The sequence below is a fragment of the Lissotriton helveticus genome, chromosome 6, assembly GCF_964261635.1.
Source record: "Lissotriton helveticus chromosome 6, aLisHel1.1, whole genome shotgun sequence".
Lineage (NCBI taxonomy): Eukaryota > Metazoa > Chordata > Amphibia > Caudata > Salamandridae > Lissotriton > Lissotriton helveticus.
The window spans coordinates 1,658,890,451-1,658,904,767 of NC_136067.1; positions in this window are offsets into that span (position 1 = coordinate 1,658,890,451).

Consider the following 14,317-nt stretch of genomic DNA (forward strand, 5'->3'; position numbering starts at 1 on the left):
GGTTACCAAATATTCGTTTTTTTCTGATTACAGTACCCCCTGGGCCACCACTCTGCTTATTCCTTAGATTTGTATAATACCTTTTCTGTCATAGTGTGAGAATGCATTTCATGAAAAGGAATATAAAGTAGTGTTGCGAAAAGAAAAATGCCAGCCATGTGGTGTTTAACCCGTTTGCTGCTTCGAACGTTCAGCGCCAGTGCTGAACGTTCGAAGAAACGGGTGCGGCCGCGTCGGCCGTTGGACGTGCGCAGCACCAGGGAGGTAGCTTGCGCGATGTCCAACGGCCGACGGCAGCAGCGACGGGGTTAAAGAGCTTGCAAAGACCTCGCCATGACACTAAATAGGGTTATAAATAAAAAAGTATGTATTAATTTGTAATGTGACCTTTCTGTCTTTGTTCCATTTAATTATCAGTGATGGATCATTCAGGCTGCCATAGAACACAAAAGTGCTTTCTATTTGTATTTGCTGTTCGAAGTATGCACAGATAAGTGCTGAAAACATGGCTTTAGGTGACTGTTTATTATTGTACCGTCTGGGACATCAAAATGATGAGCTGGCAACCCTAATCATAAGAGTGAAAGTTTGTTGCAGGATCAGCATATTATTTTTTTCCTCCACCTTGGATCCCTGATTAATGCCATAATAGCAATTGTTTAACTTAGATCTGAAACCCTACGCCTCCGTCAGTAGCATGCTGAGTTACTTCAAGTGTCTGGAAATGCAACCTGCATTCAGATAACTCACTCCTCATTCTTGCCCCTCACTTTCATGTTCACCCTGCACTCACAGCGGTCACAATGCACTCACACTGATCGCCATGCACTCACACCATTCACCCACTCACCCTGCACTCACAGTGATCACTCTGCACTCACAATGCACTTGTGCTGGTCACCCTGTACCTCACACTGCAGTCACACGAGCACACTACTCACCCTGCACTCATGTGACACTTCATTTAGCTGTCCTCCAAGCTGCTCAATCTGCAATCTCACTCAAACAAGACCATCACTAACCATGCATTCACTTGTACCACTCTGCACTTACATCCGCACCCAAATTCATATGGTCACCTCACTCACCCTGCGGTCACTCCTCTTACCTTATTCTCACACTGTTGCAACGCTTACCATGCACTCACATGGGCACTTCTGCCACCCACACAGCACAGAGGGTTAATGTGCCTGCTGCAAAGAACGTGTACCATGCAGATCACAGAACTGAGTGTGAGTAAACTATGAGTAGCGCTTTAACAAAATGAAATGTTTGTCAGAAAGGTGCTATAGAGAGATGAGGTGCATTGTTGGTGAGTGGTAGTGAGGGAATTCATAGAGAAGGAGGAAATGAGGGAGGGGGTGCCAAAAAAGACTGCTGCACTGTGTGTGATCAGTGCTAGGGTCAGCTCTAGCTGAACGTAGGGCCAACCTAGGCGCTTATTAGGATGGCGGACGGACTTGACTCCGTCCGCCACCCCCGAGGTGGAGGGACCGTCCGCAGGGGCAGCGGCGGTCCCTCCGGTGGAATTAGGATGTGACCGCCACCCCGGTGGTCACATCCCGTATATTTAACATTGCGGCGGGTGCTGCTTTAAGCAGCACCCACCGCAAAGTCAAATATGCATGCTGTGCATTTGCATGCACAAAGCGGCAGGCACCGCTCAGAGCCTGCCGCATTGTGCATGCAAATGCAGGGGGATACCATAGGTACCCCCCATGTGCGCCCCCCACGCCCCCTTCACCCTGGGGGCCCGCAATGGGCCCCCAAAGAAAAGACCGTATGCCAATGCCGCCACGGAAAGGCATCTCCTGAAGCACATCCTAATATGGCTAGCGGTGTCTGATAGACACCGCCACCATATTAGAGCTTTTCCGCCACGGTTGGAAGGCGACCGCGGCGGAAAAGCGGCGGACGGCCTTCCCGCCCGCCGATGACCCCCAGCCATCCTAATGTGGCGGAGGTCTTTCCATTTACCGCAACGGTGAATCCTAATCGACCCCCAAGTTCGGGTCTAGTTGTGCAGCTGAGCACTACCGTATTCATTGAAAACCTCTGCATTTCCACCTTCTGATTCAGTGTGGCGTATAAAGAACCCTGTGCAAGAGGAACTATTTTGAACGACATGAAAGGCCACTTTGGCGCGCTTAGGGGCCACTCAGTCAAACTGCTCCTCTCCGCCCTTCACTTCTGCAGCATCACAGCGATGCAAAGATGCATTAAGATGTCAAAGCAGGAGATAGTGACGGAAAGACGTCACTGACACCCTCCCTTCCAGGGAAGAGCACGTATCTTTACATAATAATGCACTTAAGACAGCCTCCAATTACACTCCGCTTCCAGCAACTTTCAGACCCAGATGTCACATGCTAAAAAAGACACTGACGACTTTGTTAGGAACGCATCTTAATATTTTGACTAGAATAAGTGGACGTGTCAGACATTTGAGGAAAATTCCTCGGCAAGAATTATTTATGAGAGGGTGTCATGATGTAGGGCCGCCCCCTAGTGAGCGTGTGTTCATTAGAATACAACAATGTTTACAGTTAAACGTTAATATATTTTCGAATTTACTAAAACTGTGTCTAATATCCTGGTATCCCATTTATGTGTCCATTTTTACAGTAAAAGCGTGTATATTGCTCAATAATAAACAATGTAGACGGGAAACCGATGCGGCATAAACAAGATCCTTATGTTTTACTCGTGTAGGTCACAAAAGGTCAAAGCCTGGTAAAGACCATGGCTAAAGAGACTGATTATTTCGGAAAAATAATTTCAGACTAACATCCATATGAGAACGAGGAAATTGAATATTAAAAGGGCCACTAAGAAAATGTTCAAATTGGCCACAGCACTTAAAATGCCAAATGGTTCTGATTATGACAGCCCCTTTCTGAGAAACACAAGAGTGCTTAAGAAAACACAGGCATTAGAGGAAACAGAGCGTTTTTTATGTGGAAAAGAACAGATTATCAGAGGAGATAAATCTTGAAACACAGGATGTTAGCATTTGGGACATCTACAGTCACATGGCCCGAGGGCCATTTTGTGTCTTTACAACAACAAGCTGCTCGTGCGCAGCAGCCTCTTCCCAGTGCGCTGCTACGGCGGGTCTGTGCAACAAGATTTGAAATGGTCTTAAAAGGTGTGCTTGGTTTTCGGTTACTGCAATTTTTATTTGTATGGAATAAGAATGTTTGTATTTGGAAACAAACGAATTTACTAAAAGCTTCAGAAGAGAAAAATACAGTAAGAATGTAGGGAAATAACATTTAAATGTGATGCTAGTATTCACCAAAAAACACATATTGCCCCAGTGACTACGTTAATTTATTAACACCGGATCAGAAGCGATAGTCAATGTAACCCATGTAAAAATGTAGCCAATAGAGCCATACACGTCAATCATATCTAATTTAGGTGCGGAATCTCTGATTGTATGTTTGATCTACAAACTGCATTTTATCTGCAAATGTATACCATTTTTAGGCAAGGTGTAGTTTATACTCCGATTGAAAATGAATAATCATGGGGCATATTACCAAGGGCATTATCGCCGCATTAGCGGGACTTTTTCCTGCTAATGCGGCCATAATTTTATCGCCCTATTACCAAGCTGTCGCTAATACCAGTTAGCGACAGCTTGTAGGCGATAGCGGGCATTTAGGGGCCCACTTTGCATGTCAAAGTGGGCGTGCCAAGATGTTAGTGACTGAAAACAGTCGCTAACATCTCTAACTCCTATTAACAACTTTTGGAAATATTCGCGCTAAGCGCGAATATCTCCAAAAGCTAACGCCTGCTAAAAGCAGTTCTTAGCCATGTTATCCAATGGAAGGTGGATAACATGGCTAAGAGCATTGTCACGATAATGCATGAATATCGCTGATTTTTCAGCGATATTCATGCATTTCGCAGGATTTTTACCGCTTTTGAGATAAACCTTGATAATATCAAGGTATCTCAGCGGTAAAAATCCTCGGTGCTCGGCGATATTTTTTTACCGCTAACCAAGCAATAGCGATAATTATCACTATTGCTTGGTAATATGCCCGTAATCTGAAGAGTAGTGGAATTTTTCTAGTAAATTGTCAGAGTGAGAAAAAAGTACTGGAGGGAACACGTTCATTTCAGATGTTTTGGGGACTCCTCTCCAGTACATTTCTAGCTGTAACTAAACGTATTAGTTATGTACCACCCTGACTAAAGTTTGTGCTCCTGCAGTCCAATTATATTGATACGTTTCACACCCTCACCCAAGCACATTTGACAGACCTCCCCAATTGTACTACTCATCAGAATCAACAGATCATTTTCATTAGATCACCTCACGCATTTAATTGCGTAATATATCACCTTCGCAGAATGCAACTTGATTCTGTCCAAAAGAACATCGGGCCATATTATCAAGAATGGGCGATACATTATCGCCACTTTTATCGGCAGGAAACTGCTGCTAAAGCGGCGATAATGGGCTTGATAATATGCCCTTGTGAGTTCCCATAGAAGCCCAGGTTAACACCCGAACCTCGGCTTCTATGGAAATTTACAAGGGCATATTATCAAGCCCATTATCGCTGCTTTAGCGGCAGTTTTCTGCCGATAAAAGCGGCGATAATGTATCGCCCTTTCTTGATAATATGGCCCATCATTTCCTCACAAAAACACCGATGCGGGCTATAACAATAGAACCCATTCGATCTTTTTACTGGCATCCTCATGAGCACAAGGTCACAGTGCAAAAGCCATCTAGGTGCCAAAGTGAGGCTACACCAACTGCATGTTGTTTCTTCATATTACTTTCAGCAACAGAACCAATCTATACAAATAAATCAAACCTACAAACACGCACACAACAAAATGATGTTTACGCCCGACATTATGCGATTATGCTACTTTGTGTAACAAGAATTGCATATGGGTAAAAATTTAACGCAAGAGCACAGAAAAATACAACCGCCCCAAACGCATTGCGAGCACGGAAAATCAACTTGAAAATACGCTTCAATTTGATTTTGTTACTCAAAAGTTCGGGTAATTCTTTAACTCAAAAGGCTCTTTTTTCAAGGGGATGTGTCATAGAGACTAAGAGGCTATTATTCCTTTCCTCAAGTTTCCTGCCTCTGCCACAGCCAGCCCACCATCAGTGCCTGGACCCCGGTCACCACCAAAGATACCACCACAACCATGAAGAGCACTCACTTAGGAGCCCCCACGGACCCCTGCCCACAGCACATCTTCCACAGAGCCGCCGCCATAGCGCCTGAACTACGATGCACCCATCAATGCATTTTCCCTGACGACTTGAAGTGTGCAGAAGTCAAGCCCCTCCTCAAGAAACCCTCTGCAGACTCGACAGACCTGAAAAACTACCGACCCATCTCTCTCCTTCCCTTCGCAGCCAAAGTCACAATGAAGATCGTCAACACCCAGCTGACAAACTTTATCGAAGAGAACGCCATCCTCGACTCTTGCCAATCCGGATTCTGCAGTAATCACAGCACCGAGACCACCCTCCTCGCCTCAGACGACATCCGCGCGCTCCTCGACCAAGGCCACAAAACGGCCCTCATCCTGCTAGACCTCTCCACAGCCTACGACACCGCCTCCCACTGCACTCTCGCAGCCAGACTCCACGACGCCGTCATACAGGGAACCACTCTCGACTGGTTCCGCTCCTTCCTTGCCGGCAGAACCCAAAGGATCAGACTCCCGTCTTTCCTCTCCAAACCCACCGAGATCAACTGCGGAGTACCCAAGGATCATTGCTCAGTCCCACACTCTTCAACATCTAGATTGCCCCCCTCGCTGCCTTCATCAGACATAATATTGACTCAGTATAGTATCCTATACCGACGACACCCGGCTCATCCTCTCCCTCACGAAGGACCCCGAAACCACCACACTTAGGGCCTCATTTATGAAAAGTGACGCTCGCTGCGTGAAAACAGCGATGCGTCACTTTTCATTGCGCCCTCCTTGCGACATGCTGGATGCGTCATATTTACAGTATGATGCATCATGTCACAAGGAGTTACAGATATGTCAGTATTTCTGACGTATCTGTAGGTGCAAAAATGATGCATTGCTGGAGTGTGTCACGAAAGTGACGCAACTCCATCAATGGGTCATTTCGCAAGGGCAAGTCCCATTTCAAATGTGCGTACGTTAGTCTTATACCTGCTGTGAGGCAGGCATAAGATATTGATGCATTTGCATCCTAGAAGTAACGCCGTGAAATCTCACTAGTCACTTCTAAGAGGCTTACTTGTGTCAGAACGCCCACCCTGCATACATTATACCTGGCGCAGGTATAATGTGGCACAGGGGTTTACAAAATGACGCATCTACCTAGATGCGTCACTTTGTAAATATGATGCAGCATGGCGCATTTTTTACGCTGCTAGTGCACCGGCGGCACAAAAGTGATGCAAGGGCTCATAAATAGGCCCCTTAGCTTCCAAGAAGGAATGAAAGACGTTGCAACTTGGATGAGCAGCAGCTGTCTGAAGCTCAACTTAGAGAAGACAGAAGTCCTTGTCCTTGGACCCACCCCCTCAGCTTGGGACAACACCTGGTGGCTCACTGCCTTCAGCAACCCCCTAACCCCCACGGACCACGCCTGGAACCTCCGCATCATATTCAACTCCTCCTTTACCATGAGTCGCCAGGTCAGCGCCTTTCTCCTCCACCTGTTTCAACACCCTCAGCATCCTTCGCAAGACCTTCAAATGGACCCCCTCCGAATCAAGGAAGACCGCCACCCATGCACTAATAACAAGCAGACTGGACTATGGAAACACCATCTACGCTGGAATCAACAAAGTCCTGCTATGCAAACTCTAGACCATCCAGAACACTGCAGCCAGACCCGTCCTCAGCATCCCACGACATGAGCACATCACCCAACACCTGCGAGACCTCCACTGGCTCCCCATTGAGAAGAGTGTAACCTTCAAGCTACTCACCCACGCCTACAAATCCCTCCACAACACCGGACCAAGATACCTCAACGAAAGAGTCTCCTTCCACGTACCCAAAAGAAACATCCGCCCGCCGACCTCGGCCTAGCAGAAACCGACGCATCTGCAGAACAAGAGCAGGTGGAAGCGACTTCTCCTACATCGCAGCCAAAGCCTGGAACAAGCTCCCAATCAACATCAGTCGCTCCCCTACTCTGCACACCTTCAGAAAGAGCCTCAAGACCTGGCCTTTCGGCTGCCTTGGAGCTGCATCCCAAAATCCCCCCCCCCTCCCCAGCGCCTTGAGGCTCTATTGAGTGAGTAGAGTGCTTTAAAATTCCCTGATTGATTGATTGATTGCTTTGTTCAGGGCTTAGTTATTTTGAATTTGAAGGGAAAACCTCACTCTCTTTTGGTTTGCAATCTCTAGAGCATCTGCATCATTGAAATGTTTACTGTTTTAGAAAAATCACATACGTTGAATTCAGTAATTTACAAGATGATTGTTGCTTTCTACCCTTTTTTATTTCTTTTTTTGATTTTGTTCGTTTGTTGCTAGATAGCTAAGAGTTAGGAGTAGAGGCCTGTGTGGGATTAAGGGATGATGCACATTTTTGGGATGGCAGACGCCCGGGTTGTTTACATATTAATTCCATTATCTTGTGTTTCTTGTGAATGTTATCCAGATTTGTGTTTGGGGCATAGTCTGCAGTAGGCCATAAGTGTATTTTTTAATGCAAGTTTCATACTCTTATTATTGCTGTGCTAGGGGAATTTTTACATAATAAAAGGTGCTTGTAAATGTAAATGTGTTGGACTTGTAAAGCGCACAGCTGCCCGTAAGCGTCCCGGCGCTTGCTTAGGGAACCCGTCCTGGTATTCCCCTGTGAGAAACCCCAGCAGGGTGTCCACAAGGTGAAAGCCAGGCATCCCGCCGCGAGGGGCCGTAGTGGAGATTAAGCAAGCTATTGCCCAGAGTCGCAGAGTGTGGCCCCCGTGAGTTGAGTAGGCACCAGAGCGAGAATTGTCAAGTCCGTGGAATTTTTGAGCCCGAGACCTGCCGAGGCGGGGAATCGAACCCTGGTCCACGGTCAATCTCAGCTTCCGGGTCTGCCGCCTCTAACCACTGAGCCACGCTTCTCCTTGTGGATGGCATTATGCTCTTGCCAAATGTAGGTTATTCTATTGTCAGCATTTGCCTGTTGGTGGCTATGGTTGGGTGGCTCCAGGCATTCAGGACCATGTAGCCAAACGGTTTCCTTTTTTCTCAGCTATCTTCTTCCCCATGTGCGTTCCCAACATTTTGCATGTGAGCTTGTGCATGTATGAGGTGATTGGCCATTGTGCTTTTTTTATGCAATATTTAAAAGTATTTTGAAGGGGTAAATGTTCACTTGGGCTGTTTGTCTTTGGGGCATTTTTAAAGTGAATTGTGTTTTGCAACATTGCTGCTTTACTAGTGGTGAATAAAGGGAAGGCTCATTGGTGGCCCAGCCCCATTTTAGGTATACATTTGTGCAATCCATTCTCTGCAATTTGTTGTTGGGGGATGAAAGGGCTCCAGACACGCTAGGGCAGCCATTTCCTATTTGTTGTCTATGCTACCTTCTTTTCTGGTCATGTGGGCAATCACCATTTTGTGGAATGTATGTGTGTGATAGGTGACCATTTTGTATTTGTTCTTCATGCCTGCTTCTTTGCTGGCCATGTGGACCACAACCACCATTTCGAGGAGACTGTGGGTTTGTTATATGCCCGGGATAGGCCCATGTAGCAACGCTGCACATTTTTCTTACATCGTCCTCTTTCTGCACAATAAAAATGTACTGTGACCTTTCGCACAAATATGCGTGCATGACAATGTTGGATTTGTTTCTCTGAAACTGCTTTGCTTACACATCTGTCTTTGTGCAACATTATCATGATGCCTCGAACACTGAGCACAAGGCCTTTGTGCGTGCTGTACAAATGTCATTCTACCTTCATCCTAGGAGTGACAGGGCTATCTGCATAACCATAACAATACTAATCTTTTATTTTTTATTTATTTAATTATTTTATACGTTTTATATAGCGCTAGCTAGACCCGTGAGTATCAGAGCGCTTTACAACATGAATGAAATAGAGTGGTGAAAAACATGGTATAAGGATGCTTTTTATTATAAATAAAGAAGCATTTCCAGGGGTTAGCTGAGGAGACACTTCTGCTGACATCGAAAGGTCCCTGCATGCTGAGGCTTCGCCAATCAGCTGAATAACATCTCAGTGAGGGTTGTCCAGTTTTTAACCAAAACGGGGTTCTACATTTTTTCTCACCAGGTAATGGGGTTGTATCATCCCATGGGGGGATTCTTGGCTATACACCAATATACACTCTAGATGCACATAGAGTAGGGATTGCATAGTTGGAGTATGCCTGACTACTACCTTGTTTTATAGGCCTGCATATATATATACAGCAGCCAGGGCCGGACTGGGAACCACAACCGGCCCCGGCAAAGTGCTCGGCCGGGCCCCCCTCCCCACTCGGGGGGGTTGGAGGGGCCACCGAGCACTTTGCCGGGGCTGGATTCCGGCCGATTTTGTTACAGGGCTGTTTTTGCAGCATAGATGCAAAAACGGCCTTGTAACAAAAACGGCCCCCAGGGGCCCAAAACCGGCCCCCACCAGTGCCGCGCACCGGGGGATTGCCCGGTGCCCGCTATGGCCAGTCCGGCCCTGACAGCAGCACAATGGTGGAACGATACCTGCTATTTACTATTTTGGTGCTTTTAATCACTTTAACATGCTTCTGTCTGCTGATTATCGCAGCACATGTATTATATACAAGAATAACATTGGTTCAATAAATATATTGAAGAATGTCCCATTGTGTATTCTTTGTATATTTCTCTGAGAACAAGAGTGCACAAGTGACTGGCAGAAAGGGTACTAGATCTGTTACCACAATCCCTGAAGTGTCAGGGTTGTCATGTTCAGTGGTTTCCAGAAACCATTCGCTCTCTGTTTGGATTAGGGGGGCTTATGGTGGCACTGTGAGTTAGCTGGTCTCTAGGCCAACATATACTATGGGGGTGCATGGAATAAGTCTAGGCACCTCACCCAAACTTTACATTGTCCATAAACGTGCAGATCCTATGAATTAGTGGGAACTACATGACAGGCAGCAATTTTTTGTATTTGTCCCCCATGAATTCTAGTTTGCTGGCCATGTGGTGCAGTGACCACCATTTTGTGGAATCTGTGTGTGCATGTGTCATAGGTGGCAATTTTGTCTTTTTCCTCCTTGCCTCCTTCTTTGCTGGCTATGAGTGATGATCACCATTTTGTGGGTGCTGTGAGTATTAATAATTTTATTTCACTTTGAAAGCCTTTTGCTAGGAACATTGATATTTATTATAGTTTATAAGTCCATAATATTTAGTTACATTGTTTTCTAATATAATGTTGTTGTTATATATTGTATTTGTATGTTTGGCTCACACACTTATTCTTATTATTTTTAATTAATGTATTCAATTGTTGCCTGCCTCCACAGTAATCCTATGGGTCCTGGAGGGACACCATCAATTTTATTTTATTCAAGTATTCCATTGCCCTTCCACCTCCCACAAGGGTCCCATGGGCCCAGGAGGGACACTGCCTATTTTATTTTTATTATTTATTCAATTTGTGCCTGCCCTCTGCCTCCTAAAGTTGCCCCATGGACCCTGGAAAGAGAACAGATACTTTGTATTCATTTATTCAATTTGTACCTGCCAACCTACCTCACACTGAGGTCCCATGGGTGCAGGGGGGACACCAGGACCCCTTTGGCTCTTAAGGGACACCATGTTAGCTTTTCCCGTATATTGTCTAACAAAAAGTTGTTTAGGCTTGGGCACACTTGTGTTAAGCATTTATGATGATAATGACTTGTGTTTCTTTGACTAGATTATGCAAGCCTCACTATCTTCCTGCTTATTTTTAAGTCTCGCCTAGCGAATGCAGCTCATGCATTGCTTCACCTTGGCGAGACTCTATTGTCGCGAATTTGGTGTGCGAAGGGAGACAAAACATGTGCGCGCTCGGACAGGCGATGTGCACGTGTAGGTTTCCTTCGCGCTTTCACTTTCCTAGTGCACGGCGCAGCTTCAGGGACACCGTGCTTGTTTTAAGCAGTGCGGCAGCCAATCAACAAGAATGGCTGTGCCTTTCTTTTCCGCCCCCTTTCCAGTTTTTCGTGTTCCTGCCCCCCTCCTACTGTCCGTTGTCTCACAGCTTGTTTAACATGCAAAGCACTGAGACTCAAGCCCCCTTAAATACATCAAAACCACTGATATAAATAAATGCCATTTTTGCCCAGGAAATTGTGCCACAATACCCAGTGGGCACCGCCAACATGTGCGTCAAGTGAGCACGCAACCAACACAAAAAAAAACACCTTTGGTCACCTGCGATCGATTATGCGGCACTGTCTGGCAGCTCGTCCCTTTGGCCAAGGCGACCGGGAAGCCAAACTAACATGACACCAAGCGGTCCTCACCAACAACCGGTGAGTAACACAAAACTGAGTGCGACCCTCCCACAAGTCCAATCCCGCAGGACCACCAGGAAGAAAGGTGCTGGTTCCCCCTGGCCGGCTTGCAAGCCTGATACTGCCATCGTACTCCTAACGAGTTCACTCAAGCAGGACCACGCGTACTGGGCAGCGTGAATAAGACAGAAACAAAAACAGCGCAGCAGAAATCAAATGGGCATGCCCAGCAATATCCTGACCCCCTGGAGTCTGAGTCCACAATAGCAAGACCTCCGCCCCCACATACCTGCAATCTCGATCACACAGCACTCGGAGCAGTGCAGAAACAAACAAGCATTTGCAATGTAGTAGGTCTCGCATTTGCGAGATTTGGGCTCTTTACATTGTAAATGACAATGCCTTTTATTTATGTGTTTAAAAAAACAGCAATAATAAAAGGCATTGTCATTTACAATACCAATAGGTCAATGTTACGAAAATGCGAGACCTATTGCATTGCAAATGCTTGTTATTATTATGCAGCAGATTCAAACATAGTTGTAGTCACATCTATATTGCTCTCTTTTCCATAATACAGGCACTGAGATGTTTGTTCATAGTCACTTATATAGATTTTTTGAGAATTATAGAGATACTAAAATAGACAGTCACATATTGGCACATTTACTTAAACCTCTCATGGCACTGCTACATGTGCACTCTTACAATTTCTAAGATATGTCGGGAAGTACCTTCTCATTCATGTGGAGGAATGCTCTTTCAAACATGGATGATGCTTAGTAGTACAGGTCCTGTGTTTGTACTTTCAGTTGGATCTTGATTTGTCATGTAAAAGCTGTTTGTCAAGTCTTAAATCTATGTTTCAGCAAGCACAAGTCACATCTCAGAGAAGCTGTATGTATGCTATAAAGCATGCTGGTTTGTGCTTAAAAGATGAGAGATGCTCTTTTCAGTTCACTATGTTACTTGTGCACTTGCATGCCCCTATGCCAACTACTATATGGAGTATGCCATCCCCATAGCAACTGACATGCATGCTCAGAAAAACATAAAGTCTCTGTTTCAGCTATTGAAACAGCTAAAGAAGCGCATATAGTTTCAGTCACTCACTATAAACTATTAATACATGCAGCAGACTCAAAGGTAGTTGTAGTCACACCTACAAAACTGTATTGCCTAAAACAGGCATTGAACTGTTTCTGCAGCCACTTTCATACACATTTAGACAGCCATAGAGGTATTATAGCAGGCAGTTATATATCAGCACATTTATTTAAACATGTCATTGCACTGAACGAGATGTACTCCTACACTCTCTCAGAGTACAGAAATAGCCCTCCAAACATGGGTGATGGCTACTAGTGCCAACCCTGTCAGTGCCAATCCATAAAAAGAGACAAGGCCGAGCCCAAAAACTACTGTTTAGTAGCCCTGATAGACAATGAAGCGAAATTCTTTGCGGGCACCATACTAGAGGAGTTCACACTCTGGGCTGAGACAAATCAGATAATACCGCTGAATTAGACTGGCTTCTGTAAAATGGCCAGGACATCTACAAACATCCTCACAATCTCTCTAATAATTTATGCAGCAAAAGCCTCCAAGCTACCTCTGCACCTATGTTATAATGACTTTAGTGCTGCCTTTGACAATGTAGAGAGAGGCTGACTGTGGGGGAAACTGGCACGATGGGGCATACCACAGTCTATTGTAAACATGCCGCAGCTTCTACATACTGACACCTGGGTGCATGTGAAGCTAGGCAGTGGCACTCACCGTGCCTCAAATGTCCCCACAACAAAAGGACTGAAACAGGGTTGTCTGCTTGCACCAACCCTGTTCAACCTATTCATGGCTGACCTTCCAAAAGTGCTTGACGCCTGTAACTTCCAATCACCAAAGGTAGGAGGGAAAACTTTAACCAATCTCATGTATACAGATGACGTAGTTCTGCTTAGTCACACACATGTCAGCCTTCAACATCTATTGACGGAAATGCAGAACTATGCAACGGAAAACAACTTAAAAATAAACATGAGCAAGACTCGGACAATGTCCATAAACAATAAAAAGAGCTCACAGAGGAACTGGTTTCTTTGGCGGCACTAAAATCGACCCAGCCAGCGAGTACAGTACCTGGGAATTACAATCAACAAGGAAGGGTTGTTTGGGCGTCAGAAAGAGGAAATAATAAGGAAAGGTCTGCTAACCGCCCTGACGATGAAAAACCTTGCAAACCAATTGATGTGTCCAACTCTGACCCCGCTCTTGAAGGTAGTCCAGGCTAAACTTCTCCCCTCGATTACTTATGGCAGCGAGGCAATGCGGGGAAGTGACGCTAAGGAGCTGGATAACACACAGGTCAAAGCCTACAGAATTATGTTCAGTCTCCCGTCCTATGCATTACCTGCTCAAATAAGGTTGGAGTTCGGCCTTCAACAACAAGTCTTAGCCAGGTATGGTGCTTACCTCATCTGCTGGTATAAGATAAGAAGTACCACAACAGATATGCTGAACCATCTGCTGGGGCACGACATACAGTACAGGGAGTCCTCTCAGGCAAGAAGCTACCTTCAGTCAGCCTTGGAATATACCAAACTTTCTGGACTTTGGGATGCGCAACTCGGCTATCTCAATTTTAAACAAGCATTAGAAATGCAATCGGGCTCGGATTTATTTGATTTTGAGCTAATGGCATTGTAAATGCCAATGTCTTTTCGCCATGTGTGATGGAGTGTGTGCATGTGGTGTGTAGTGGTATTATGTGAGTTGGATTGTAATTTTACCAATGGTGTCATGCTGTGCTTTAGATGAATATGTTTAAAAGTAAAGT